This window comes from Rattus norvegicus, chromosome 6 (genome assembly GCF_036323735.1).
Source record: "Rattus norvegicus strain BN/NHsdMcwi chromosome 6, GRCr8, whole genome shotgun sequence".
Taxonomy (NCBI): Eukaryota; Metazoa; Chordata; class Mammalia; order Rodentia; family Muridae; genus Rattus; species Rattus norvegicus.
This window is the reverse complement of record NC_086024.1, coordinates 56,384,334-56,399,009: the sequence shown is the minus strand read 5'-3', so window position 1 is coordinate 56,399,009 and position 14,676 is coordinate 56,384,334.

The window sequence follows — 14,676 nt, the reverse complement described above, 5'->3', positions numbered from 1 at the left end:
GGAATTATCCTTACACTCTTGGTGTGCCCTGGCATTGCCAGCAAGCTGGTAGATTTTTGGAGTTGGATTTGTACAAAAGCTGAACGAATCCTTCACACTGATTCTCCCGCCTTCTCTCCTCTGACTTTAGATGAAACGTCAGCCACGTTTATGTTTAGCTTGGAGTTCTGTCTGTGAACTCATGTCTTTGAATTGCTTAGGTGAAGCACAGGAGGGGCTCCTATTGGAGGGCTCCAGTTGTCGAGGTCTTGGAGGAGGTTGTACGCCTTGGATTTCGTGCACTTGTGGACATTCCACAGGAACTTCCCAGTTTGATCACTTCAAAGAGATATTTTCTGCTAAAGTGAATTTATGAAGTCTGCATCAGCACCAATGATACCCATCACACCTGGTTTGCAGAGAGCCTTGGGGATGTTTGAGCATCTTGGCCCTGCTGGTGATATTCTAATTCACGAATCTAACAGATTCTACTTTTCCCTTCCTGAATTTCCGTAATAATACAGAGCTGATTGGAAACTTTAAATCAAGAAGGAGAAAAGCTAAAAAGCAAAAGAAACGAAGGACCCCTTGGATGAGCAGATAAAATGAAAATCAATGCTAATCATTAGAATATCTGACATTCTGCCTTGGAAGTGTGTGGATTAAGACTTGTATTGCCTGGAGGAAGAGCAAGACCCAGGCAAAGGGATACATAGTGTTAGATTTTTCTCTTGATTTTATTCTGTTGTTTTCATGCACACCGTAAGTGCAATGTGGAGAGTTGGTATAGCAACCCACAGCTGGTTCACATGATGCTCCCCAGTTATTTTGGGGTTACTCTAATAACTGAAGAAACAATCCTATGAAATACAGAACTCTTCGGGACATCTTACCATAATCACAAATCCTGCTGTGTTCTAATACCTCCTTTCCAGCTCTCTGACGCTCAGCAATTTAAATAGAAATTGGACAGGTCGTACTGCTTTTTCCTTTTTTGGTTGCACATAACTTTCACCTTTCTTTTCTCTGGAGGTGTTCGCCCCATCACCCCCAATCTCACACCCCACCACCGCCACCAAGATGGTTGTTCCTGAAGCCTTTAGTCCTACTGTTACTGCTCGATTTGGTTCTTCCTGAAGAAAACATGTTGTTTTTGCCAGTGACCACAAGAGGACACAATTTCCTAGGAACTTTGCCTAAAAGGAAGCTCAGAGAAAGTAACAAAATTTAAAAAAAAAAAAAAGAAAGAAAGAAAGAAAGGGGAGAAAGAAAGAAAGAAAGAGAAAAAGCAAGCAATCCATTATTGCCATTTTAGAGATGTTGATTCTTTGTCAGTTTTATTAATTTTCAAAGCATAAACATAACTTAAACTTCAACCATTAGGTGCTTTATGCATTTTCCCCTTATTGTGAAACTTGGAGAAAATTTAACAGTTATGGCAAATGTGAAACCTTTAATGTTATAGTTAAGGGAAAATGTTTATTTCAACAGACTGTGAAGAGATCTGAAAGACCTTTTAGAAGCATGTTTAATAACAAAAGTTTTAAGAATCACACGAGCATTTCAGAATTCTTAGTGTGTGGGTGTATATCTAAAATCCCAACATGTTCAAGAATGAGACAGTAGGATTGCTTAGAATTCAAGACTAGTGTGAGCCATTATGAGGGTTATGCTAGGCCAGCCACTAAACTACAGTGAAATACTGTTAGCAAACTTTTCCCTTGACGGAATTTGCCATATTTTTACATAGAAACTCACATTAAAACTGTCTTTATAAACTGTCAAATGTGTTTGAATCCATTTGATAGGTAAATAAAATTATTTTTCAGCAGTTGTAGGGTTATTGAGGGTCTTCACTCTCTATTATTATTACATCAAAATTATTATGCACAATCTTTGATTAATTTTATTCATCCCCTATGTCCTTCATTCATTGAAAAGAATCGGAGAGCAAGTACCTATAATTCTTACAGGAAGAAGTAGAGACCAGGAACCTAAGTTTGAGGATTCCTTGGGAAAAAAGTGAGAACCCCAGCTTAAATAGGTTTCATAGCAGTTGATTCCTTTGTGAATCGAAATGAATGCTTCTTGATTGTTTTTCTGAAAGAATTGCATCATGATTCTATAGATTCATCCCTCATAATATCCCCTGATACTCTGCTCTAGGTGTGGGACAATGGACCACAGATTTATTTTAAGAAAAGAAAGAAAGAATAAAAAAAGAAGAGAAAAGCAACTAAGAAAAATGAGGAAAAAATGGGGATGTATGGTAGAGAATCTGGAAAGAAGGAGGAAGGGAAGCAAGGGAAAATGGAGAAGAAAGATGAAGAGAAACAGTCGGAAGTTTTATGTGTATAGGTACCCATAAGAGTACAAAACTACAAGAGGCCTGAAAACAAGGAAGAAACTGATACACTGACATTACAGAAGACAGGTAGATTTATGTTTGTGCTAAGGCATTATTTCAGGTATGTCCCCGTCCTTCTGTAGAGCCAGTTGCTTAGATAGAAATCCCCAATCATTGTTGTCCATGACGTAAGGAAGTAAGGATAGGTTCAAAGGCTACAAAACATTGAATTTTTTATAATGTTCATGTACTGGGTGTAAATTCTCTTATATTAGAGTGAGTGTGGTAATATACTGTCATTACTGGACCTTGGGGTACATTTTATTGACGTCATTACTTCATTGAAAATGCTACTAACCATGACACAATGTCAGAACACTTATAGCAGTGACTTAGACCTTTGGATCCTTTGTGATTTTCCATTGGCTCTAACTATGGAGGCAAAGCTGGCTGCTTCCTCAGTAGTCAGAAGAACTTGGTAACTCTGCCTTCCCACACAGTGCTCCAGCCGGTGAAGCTTGTTCCCATTCAGTCTGTTGGAGAACTCGAGACATTGTCAGGCTCCCATTCTTCTAAAGGGTGCATTCTGGAGACTTGGATCCTGGTTTCTACTGGCACCAGTTAACTGCAGTATGGGTGCTGGTTCTTCTGTAACCGTCAGTAGCTCTGATTGTGTTAGGCACAAGAGTATCTAACTACCTAATTAGAGCTGACATATCTAACATAATTTAATTCATTATCATAATTTAACTAACAAGAGTTAATCCTTAACGTCAAGGAAGTCACAAAACAATAGAAAATAAAATGTGATTTATGCAAATGAGGAAGTAAAAGAACAAGTTCTGATACATATTTGCACAGAGTGCAGATTAAAGAAAGCAGGGCCTGGACTGAGGTGATAAGGATGATTTGTAGATTTGTACATTTGGAAAATTCCTTAATGCACTGGCAGACCTCCCTAAGAAGGCCAGAAAGGAAAAGCTCAGCGATCAAACTGAAATACAAGTGCCATGAGGCGTGGCTTATTGAGTCAGTCTGCAACATAACAGCATAAAGGGGAGCTTCAGCTTGGCTACTGGGTATTCTGGGGTAGGCTGGGGCAGGAAGGACTACATGACCATGTGTGTGGCTTTTTCCTTTTCTTTTCTTTATCAGCCTTTCCTATTGACCGTGTGTTTGAGGGGTCCAAGGTGGAAGGTAAGCAGTGATGAAGTCTAACTACAGCCAGTGTGCAGTTGCTCTGAAAGACAAGGTAGCCTACTTACCTACAGCCAGGGCTTGGCACGGCCTGACAAGGCTGTGGATCCTATCTTCCTATCTTAGTCAGGAGTCGAGTAAGACAGAATGGATGCACTACTAGAGGGCCTATTTGTGACCCTGCCCTTGTACGAGTTCATCATAAATACAGCATTGCTATGACCCTTTGACTATTGGATGCTCCTTGGTCTTCTTCTCCCTTCTGGTTTGGTGTATTCACAGCTCCCACTGCTTAGGATTCTCTCCAAGCTACTTGTTTCTGTATTGAACGGAGGGTGAGTGGTAAGATTCTTTATCAGAAATGGATCTACATAAGGAGTGTAGTAATCAAACATTACGTTCAGTCACACACACTTCCGCCCAACAGAAATGGATGTGCATACGTATTGTAGCAAATAAACGTTTCAGTCTCCCTGAAAGGCATTCAGTCACACGTCAGTCCTGAGGGATGAGTAGATACAAAGCAGGACCTTAAGATCCATAGTTGTCCATGGGTAGTTTAATAGGGCATGAACTCAGTTTGGGAGTAGTGAGATACCTAATTCAACACAGCCATTCCTTCAGATGTAAAAGGAGACGATTGGATGACTTGAGAAATGCAGAAAACATTTCACTTGGGAGATTTCACAAATACTTATGTGAATATTAAGTTTTGGAATGATTTTTTTTAACTCTCTGCCTGTTTCTAGCACTATGGCTTGTCCACATCTGGAACCTGAGAACATTTTCCCTACCTGATAATAATGAACTTTCTTCTAGTTGTGGTCACTGCTTGTGGCCAGTTGGACTTAAAGTTTTGTGCTAAACATGACTAAACTAGGCAATGAGGTAGTTTGAATGGAGGCAGGAGTTTCCTCCCATGGCAGTGTTTTATTCTATCACTGGTAACTTATTAATACAGTACTGGTATTTTCCACTCTGGCACTCTCATTTAAATGGGAAGAATGCTGTTTATCTGTCCTGGGTATTGAACTGAGGGCCTGTGTGTTCTCTGCACACAATGTACTGTTTCCCCTCATCTCCAACCCACATGAGTCCATTAAATTAGACGACACAACACGTTACTCAGGAGAGGAGAGGCTCTGGGCTGCTGAAGAGTGCTGGAAAGGTCTAAAACGCTGGCGGTGTCACACTAAAAGTCAAGAAAGGAATGGCAGCAGCACTGGACTTGGGGTTTCTGCTGTTCCTCCAAGTGACCAGGTACCATGGGTCAGACCAGGTCTTGCATCACTTTTTGCTTAGCAGGACTGAAGTTGAAATTGTTCAGTTCTGATATGGAATTCATTCTAGATGGAGTGCAGTAAGATAATGAGCCGTCAAGAACTCAGTGCTATCGTCTTGGTGTTTTGAATTTGTGTTTATTGGAGGATATTAGAGCTTTCAGATATCCCTATCAAGTAGATCACATGCTTTGATTTCATTATCAGATATGACCTAAAAGCAAAGCACCAGTCAGTGCTCCCTTCGTTTGACTATAATGAGGAAGTATAAGTGTAATTATGCTCAGGGGTAGTCTTCCCTCCGGGGACAAGGAATCATATACAATGTAGAGTGGGAAAACAAGATGCCCACGGTGATGGGAAGCAACCTCCATGGTAATTTTTCTGCCACTTATGGAAGCATTTCCTTCCTAATTTTATGACATTAACTTCAAAAGCACTCCTGATCTGAGTTCTGAAGTGACTCACTAAATAATCGGGTCATTTGCTCACTTATTTTATTTTGTCATGAGTGACTGAAACAGTATTACTGTATTTTGTGTCTAGAAAGATAACACGCAGGGCAAATGTTAAGGAGGAGAAAGAGAACTACGGTAAAGTGTGAACCATCTGTAAGTCTGCCATTTTATGTTCTTTGCAGAGAAGAAGTTATTGACTGTGTGTGAGCTGGAAAAGGAAGAGGGTCTTTCAACGGTGTGGTTCAAACAAAACAAAGCAAACCTAGACTGTCTATGACAAAAAGTAAGAGTGAAGTGACCACTTTAGACACTTTGGCCATCAAAACAAGAGAGCAGTTCTTCAAGCACTGAAAGACCAATTCTCTCTTCTGATTTCTCAGGATAGGGATCACCTTAGGAGAGTCTGTTCTGGACATAACATGAAAATGTCACTCCATCCAAAGTTTCAGACCCCTCCCCCCAAGACATGTGGTAGACCACAGTAGTGTCTTGAAACACGAGTCATACTGACACTTCTGTGATGTGTGTGAGCTTGTCCTCTTGAGAACAGAGATCCAGGCTAGGAGACCATGGTTACCAGCGTGATGAGAAATGATCTCTACTTGCGCTTGAGTGGCAGCAGTGATGGGGGTTTTTCAAATCTGGTTAGGCTCATTGTATATTTTGAAGTCAGAGCCAACACTAAAGGGAGAAGAATCAAAGGCAGCAACTCGGGCATCTTTTTCTGAGCAGTAGAAATCGGGGAGCTGGCAACCACCGAGATGGAGAAGGCTGTGGGTAGAACACATTTCAGGGAGACAGTTCAATTTCAGACATGTTAAATTTGAGTTGTCAGCTAGAAATCCAAGTGGAATTGGGCAGGCAGTTGGATATGTGAGTCCGAGGTTTGTGAGAGAGGTCTGGACTGGAGAGAAAATTTGGAATTCATTAGCATAGAAATAGCATTTTAAGCTATGCAACTGGGAGAGTACTATGGTGCAGGAGAAGGAAAGATGATGGTTGAAAATAAAGAAGACGTGGATTCCTACTGTAGAAAAAAATAAAGCGGAGAGGAGTCATGGGAATTAGTGAAAAGATTCCAGTCTTAAGCAGGATAATAGTCTAGAAAATAGAGACAATTCATTCTCCTAAGAACAAACAGGAACAAATTGAGAAGATATAATAATAAGATCTATGATAGAGAAAGGTATTCAAAGTTGGAGAGCTATGATAGAGTTCATGAACTAGGACACTATACTGTACCCTGGGTCAAGAAGATGAAAGCTGGATCTATAGATCTATAGGTTCTCAGAGTCCCATTAAGGATTAATTATTCTAAAGGCATCAAATAAGGGAAAGTACCTATAAAAATGGAAATCTGGCAACTTACCTGTTCTCAGAGCAGATGCTAAATGGATATGGTATCCCAGCCAAGACTATACAACATTGAATCAATAATCAATGTGAAAGGGACAAGGTCTAACCATTGGTTAAAGATGATATTAAATACAGAGGCAAGCGAGGCATCTTTGGAAAGAAGATCGTATAAAATATTTAGTTACAATTACGTACTTGACTCCTGAGGGTTGAGGAAGACAGTCACATAAAAGGAAATGACCAGGAAGAGATGTACTTAGAGGTAACTGAGAAAAGAGTCCTGTGTATACTTAGCTGAGCTACCAGCCAAATATGTGTGTACTGTCTTATGTATTTTGTGTCACTAAGTCAGATGTTAACCCTAAGAAGTCCAATAGAAAATATGGGCAGATATGTAATGACTTTTAAATCCTTAATCATTGTTAGGGTTTATTTACATGAGTACTTAAAATATCCTAAGATGTCAATGAGAAAATCCATGGACTGATAAGGAATTTTAGCAACCAAGATTACAAACATCAATAACTTTTCTATATACCAACAAGGGGCATACCTAGTTTAAAAAACAAAACAGATAGGTTGTGCATAGTGGTACATGACTTTCCCCAGTGCTTGCGAGATAAAGGTAGGCATATCATTGAGTTTGTGGCCAGTTTGGTCAACATAGCATGTTGTTTGCCAGCCAGAACTACACAGTGAGATCCTTTACCAAGAAACCAAAACCAAAAGTTAAAAAAATTAAAAGGAGTGACTTTTTGGGGTGGGGAAAGAGTTTAAAAGTTAGAAGTATCCTCTGCTTCTGCAAAAGATCCGGGTTTGATTTCCAGAGCCTACACATTTGCTCACAATTGCTTATAACATGAGTTTTGTGAGATTTGATATACTCTGTCAACCTTTTAGGGTCCCTGCCCACATGAGATACACACACATACATATAAGCAGGCACATACATGTACACATAAAATAAACAAATATTTGGGTTCAGAGAGGTGGCTCAGCAGTTAGGAACACTTGTTACTTTTGCAGAGAACACGGATTGGATTCCCGTCACCCAAGTGGCATCTCACATTCATCTGTAATTACAGTATCAGGGCGTCTGATGGCCTCGTCTGAACTTCATGAGCACCAGGGATACATGTGGTCTCTAGACATATATGTAAGCAAAACAATGATACACTAAAAGTAAAAATAACGATTTTGCAAACGAAATAATAAAACAGGAAAACGATCCCATTCACAATACTGTCAAAACAGAAAGACAGAGAAACCTGACCAAGGAGACGAAAGACCTGTACAACACAAACGTTGAGATAGCCAGAATTAGGCTGAAGAAAGTGAACCCCAAGAAGTCTTCCCACTCACAGATTGCCAGAATTAATACTGTGGAAGCACTTGTACTGCCCGAAGATACTTTGCTCTTCAGCATATGTCTATCAAGTTTTCAATGGCACAGATGACAGAAATAGAAAAACAACCACACAGAAACATAGTAGACACTGAACAGCTAAACTGATGCTGACCACAAAGATCAAAGCTTCAAGCACCTTGTACCAGAGATGGAGTGGACTGTAGACATATAGTAACAAAATGAGCATGCTTTGGAGCACAACAGATGATTTTACTATGGGGCTACAACAAAGAACCCTAAAACAAAGTCCTGTAGCTCCTGTCACCCAATTTTCCACAAAGAGATTAAGAGCTACAGAGGAAAAAAGACAATAGATCTTTAATAGGTATGGCAGTGTCTTAGTTTGGGTTTTATTGTTGTGAAGAGATACCATGATCATTGTCACACTTACAAATGAAAACATTTCATTGGGGCTGGCTTACAGTTCAGAGGTTCAGTCCATTATCATCTTGGTCGGAAGCCTGGCAGCATGCAGAGGGACATGGTGCTGGAGGAGCTGAGAGTTCCTCATCTTGACTCATAGGCACAGAAGGGTCTGTGTCACACTGGGTGTAGCTTGAGCATAGAAGACCTCCCACTCCCACAGTGACACACTTTCTCCAACAAGTCCACACCTACTTCAACAGGCCATGCCTCCTAATAGTGGCACTCTTTATGGCCAAGCATTCAAACACATAGACTATATAGAATATATAGAGCCCATTCCTATTCAAACCACCATAGGCAGGTAAGACAGGAAATCCACATACAGAAGAATGAAACTGGACCCCTGTCCCTCACATCATATGGAAATGAGTTCTGAATGACTCAAAGACTTTTCCGTAAGCTCCGAAACTTACCAAAGACGGGAGGGAAACAGAAGGAAATACTTGAAGATCTAGACATATGCAAGGACTTTTCTGAACTGGACTCCAGTTGGTAAGGAAATGATAGCCAGAATTAGCAAGTGAGATGGCATAAAAACTCTCAAGCTTCTGCACTCAGAGCAAAGCAACCAAGCTGAGTAAAGACAGATAGTAGAGAATAGTAGAGAGCCATACATGGACAGGGACTAATACTCAGATTGTGTGCGATCTAAACAACTCATCACCCAAATGATAAATAAATAAATAAATGTAAATTATTTATTTATAGTCTGTAAATGGGAAAACAACCTGAATATAAAAAATTCAAAAAAAAAAAAAAAAACCCATACAGGAAAGCAATGGGGAAAGGGGTCCTTTCTACCTCCTCAATCACATTGTAAACTAGAACCATCTTGGAAGATGGAGTTTAGTCAGGAAAGCAAAAATCCAAACTATGTTTCGATTCTTTGATACTCAGATCCTATCAGGAAGAAAACAAAAGCAAAACAAAAATGTACTAGTCAAGAGATAAGGGAGGTAGACCCTGTGTCTCTCTGATTGCCTAAGAGAGTTGCATGGTAAGGGCCCGAGAAACGACTGGGCAAACCATGGCATATACATGCGGGAGGGTTTCATTGCAGAAAAAAGGACAGACAAGGACAAAGATACTCTGTCATGGTTCATATCTCACACAGCTCACCACATACTTGATGGGATCTCATCTTCAAAATTATACTCGAAGGGCTAGTGAGGCCATCAGGAAAAATTGCCTTTTGCCCTTCTTCCATGAAAACGTAAATACGGTGCCACTGTGGGAATCAGGGTGGAGGAAGCTCCACCCCCATGGTGTGATTCAGCTACATCATCTCTGGCTGTGTTACGTGTGTTATGCTAAAAGCAGCAGAGCCACCGTGCCTCAAATCGCCCCCATATATCCATGTTTATTCATTCCCCATCATTGTAGAGAAGCTTGGAATTAACTTGGGTGTTAGCAGTGAATAAAGAAAGCGCTGCATACATACAATAGAATATTTCACATATTCAAAATCACACATAAGTAATCAAAACACATTATCAGAGAACATTGATAGAGCTGGAAATCACTGGGTAAAGTGAAATAAGCCAGACCCATAAGGACAGAGATATTCTATGTTTTCTCTCACAGGTGGAATCTAGACTTTATTTTTTTTAATTTATTTTTATTTCGTGTGCATTGTGTTTTGCCTCTGTGTATGTCTCAGTGAGGGCTTTGGATCCCCTGGAACTGGAGTTACAGACAGTTCTGAGCTGCTGTTTTGGTGCTGGGAATTTAATCGGGATCCTCTGGGAGAGCAGCCAGTGCTCTTAACTGCCGAACCCTCTCTCTAGCCCTTAGACTTCTGTTTTTTAAAGACATGACGTTAGAAGAGAGACTATGGGAAAAGGAAGGGGATCAGTGAGAGAGGGAGAATGGGAACAAGAGAGAAAAGTAGGGTGAAAAGGAATCAAACACACTGCTTTGTATGTGCAAATATGGTAGCGAGAGCTATTGTTTCCCAGTATACACTAATGCATTGCTCTGGAAACAAAAGGGAAAAAAGAACCATGGCATGTATAAGGAAACACACAAGCATGGGCGCACACTTACACACACTCACATGTACATATACAAGTCCAGATGCACACTTACATACACTCACATGTACATACACAAGTCCAGAAGAAGCCCAACTATGACTGGGATGTGAATTGAAATGTTTTTACCCCCTTAGGTTCATGAGGAAAGAAACACTTAATATCTGAGGGATAGTATAATTTGACAAAATCTGCATTAAATTATCTTACAGAGCTTTTAGTACTCGTTTGTATATGTTTATGGTATGATAATAAAAATGATTTACTGAGAATAATTTTATCAAAGGCATTTTTTGCTGGTGGTATGATTAAGTGCTTTTGTAGTCTTTCAACATCTAAGCAATGTATATTCTTCTGGTGTTCTTCAGCAAAAATGTTTTTATGCTGAGAAAATGCAAAGTTATTGAGAAGTGAATTGGGATTCTTATAATCTGAAACTTGATAATAAAGTGTGATCAGTTAGGGTGTAAATGAAGTGCTAGTCTCTCAAGAGAACCGCTAAGCCCTCAAAGATCTTAAATGGAATATACATACTTAGTTGGAATGCTTTGTTCTCCCAATTAGAGGCCAGGGATAACAATAAACCATTGTCTATCGGCGACAGTTCAGCAGTAATAATCTAAATCTGTTGTCCAGGAAAGAACAGTCACCATATACGTGAGTTAGGCATGCTAAATTTCTCACTGTTGTATCATTAGACCGTTTTCATCCTCTGAAGGATCCGAGTAGTACTTCATGAGGTAAATAAACCTGGGCTTCAGGAGTGATCTGAGGGGTGCTGGAAACCGGACTGAGCAAAGGCACTGTATGTCACACCTGCTTCAGCATTCTAACTGCAACCTGACCTCTCCTCGCTGAATTCTTATGTTGTCCATCTTTGCTATTTGTTACAGGAAGGAGAGGTGACTAGTGTCAGGTACTGTGTCTGCAGATTATAGTTCTCAAAGGATGAGCTGGTAGTGGCAGATACCTAGCAGTCTTAGCTACTGGAGTGGACAGTGGGGCCCTTTGCTTACTGCCTTCGAAGTTAGGATGTAGACTGGTGGTCTGCATGTTGTAACAGTTATAGGGGCCAGTATATGCAATCCGTCATTGTTAGCCTCTCTGGCTGTCTCTGTTGATAAGCATTTAAAGTAATGCAGAACTTATACGTTAATTGTATTTCTTCTATCTCCTCGTAACTCAAACGGCTAACTAGTTATCCAGCATCTCCTAATCGGCATCTGGTTAAAGGTACGGCTCTGACTCTGCTCGGAGCTCCTCATAGGTCAAGATTCATAACCAAGCTAGAATGTTGTTGAGAGCACAGCCGAGATTATAGCAAGCATCCAATAATCGTTTGATATATGTTTATTAAATTGGTAATGAAAGTGAGCGCAAGCGCTGGATGCTGAACAGAGCAAGAAAACTCGATGTGATCCAGCCCAATTTAAATGTAAACCGAGCCTGCCCTATTGCTCCTTTCCACTCGCTCCTCACCGTGACATTTATGTGCTTGTTTAGTTCAGAACTACACACAAGAAGGACCATGAACGTTTGACTTGGGGAAGGGAAGTCAGGAAATTGTTCACGTTCTTGATTATTTTGTCAACCCCTCTTTCCCAAAGGAGACATTTATGTAGCTCTATAACTTTACTGAGCTGAGCTACAGTATATCTTCATTGTTTTCCCCCCTCTATAATTTCTGTAGAAAGCATTCAATTTGCATGCCTTTTACTGGAGGAAAGAATCTTGAAAGAAAACCTTTTAATACATGGTCGTGTATAAAGTGCACGAAATACAAATGTCAATGTCAACAGTAACAAAAAAGAAAAGAACTTTTTTAAAAAAGAGATGGAGGTAGAATAGAGATTAAAGGACAGAAATAATAAGGAATTTTTAATGAATTTTTATATGATCTGGTCTATGTAGTTACTTATACTAATAAGGAATAGAGTTGTAATGTTTCCATTGCTAATGACATAGTGACGTTAATAGAAGGAACTATAGCGAAATTGTAGCAAATTGGTCAGGGTGCTAAGGAAATGTTAGATTTCTCAAAGACTGAAGTGCTTTAAAGAATGTTTGCAAAGCCAGTGGTACAGCAATGCAGACATTCAGCTGATAAATAAAAGCTTATAAGTCACATGTTGCTTAGAAATTATTTCAAGGGGTTGTAAGTTTATTGAGAGAACTTCTGTTTCTGAATTAAAAGCTGTTAAGCTGAGAATTATGTCCACTTGTGTTGCTTGGTCCATTTGCATTTATTACAAAGCTCTTTGAGAAGCTCCCTTCTTCCACAGACTCATCACCCCCATCAGTGCAGGGATTTCTGATGGACTCCTCCACATTACATCCCTGCTCAGGGTTCTAAGCGCCCCTGAGTTTGGTATCCTTGGTGCTGGCACCATCTTTTAGCAAGCATTTCTTGTAGATGCGTTGTACATGACCAAGGACCAGTGCTTTAACCCACCAAGTTTCTGCTTTTGTTGAGATAACAAAGCAAACATTTTTACATAAGATTTTCTTTGTTTTTCATCTTTGTTTTAGCTTGAGAATTCATCTCAACCCATTCTCAGTTTTGTTCAAGAACAGGATGGTAAAGTGGAGGGGAAAATCAATACGTCTTTGGAAGAACTGTGACTAGCAGGACTGAGGGGTGGAGATCCAGTGTAAAGGTAGTGGCATAAGTGTGGGCAGAAGACCAGAATGAGAACTGAAAAAAGGGCAATGTATTCCTCTCTCCCTTGCACTCTTCGAGCATCATGAATACGATAAACAATCTGAAGTAGGAGTCTTTAAAGGACAGGATATATTACGCTTAATTAAAGCAGGGACTTTATGAGATGCACTGTCTGAAAGAAAGCCCAAAGCCTGAACATCTCATTATAACACTAGGTAGTACACACATACACACACACACACACACACACACACACACACACACACACAAACACACACACAAACACACACACAAACACACACACACACACACAGAGAGAGAGAGAGAGAGAGAGAGAGAGGTGAGTCATGTATTAGTTAAGAACGTGCATACCATTTCAAATGAAACTCCAATTTTTAGGCAATCCTCTGGGTTTATTTCCTATTAGACCTAAGGAAATTACAGTGAGGGGAGAACAGGACCGCAACATGGAAAATGGGTAACACTCAACATTTACTGTCTAGGAGGATGTGCTAGTATCTGGCAATGGAACTCCCGACACTTTATTTCACATTCCTTTCTACCTGCATATTTACTTTCATGTAATTTGCATATTTGTCACTAGAAAACTCTGCCATAACCAAGGGGGAAAAAACCCAACACATATCTCTAATGCAAATAATTTATAAATATTTAAAATGAGTACTGCTTTTAATACGTTTTATTGTTTTTTAACACATGATATTTTATCCCCATTAGTAGTAACAGATGTCTAATGCATTAAAAAGGAAAATCCTGCACACGTGTTGAAATAGTGGACTTTACTGAAAAGAAAGGCATGTACTTTGATTTATATTAGTCAAAATTCAGATACTGTACTTGGTGCTATTTCAGGAAATGAAAAGGTGAGGAAGCAGTTATACACCAGCGCGCCAGAGCAAAAGTCTCCATAGGAACCAGAAGGTTACGTGAGAGCCACTTGAACTAAATTAATTCCTAGAATATGCTCCTGTTAATCCCAAGGGAGCTAATTCCAACAAAGCAAAACTTGTCCATTGATAAATGCAAGACACAAAACTTACAATTCCTTTTTGGTTTTCCATCCTTTATAAAGCTAATCAGTCACCGAGATTATGAATATTTAGGAGAACTTTGTAGTAAAGATCACAGGGTTAAAAAATAAAAAAGAAATGCTGTTTCCTCATTGTTTTCAGCGAGACTCCACTTTTCCCCCCACTATTCACAGAAGTACAAAGGGCAAATTGAAAAGTAATCTAGGACTGGGAGTGTAATTTAGTGATAAAGTCTTGGTCTATCGTATAGGGGGCTCTGATTTCAATCCCAATATTGCAATAATTAGGTAAGTGAGTGAACAAGCCAGAACCTAGGGAAAAGCCAGCAGTACAGTCAAGTTTGTTCCCTAGGGAGGTTTTCTGTCACCTCCCTACTCTCACCTCCCCTACAGACCCCCCACCTCCCACCCAGCATGGCACCACACTTACTGCAACTTTCCACTGAGCAGGGTGCAAAGATAGATTTCCCCAGCACTTG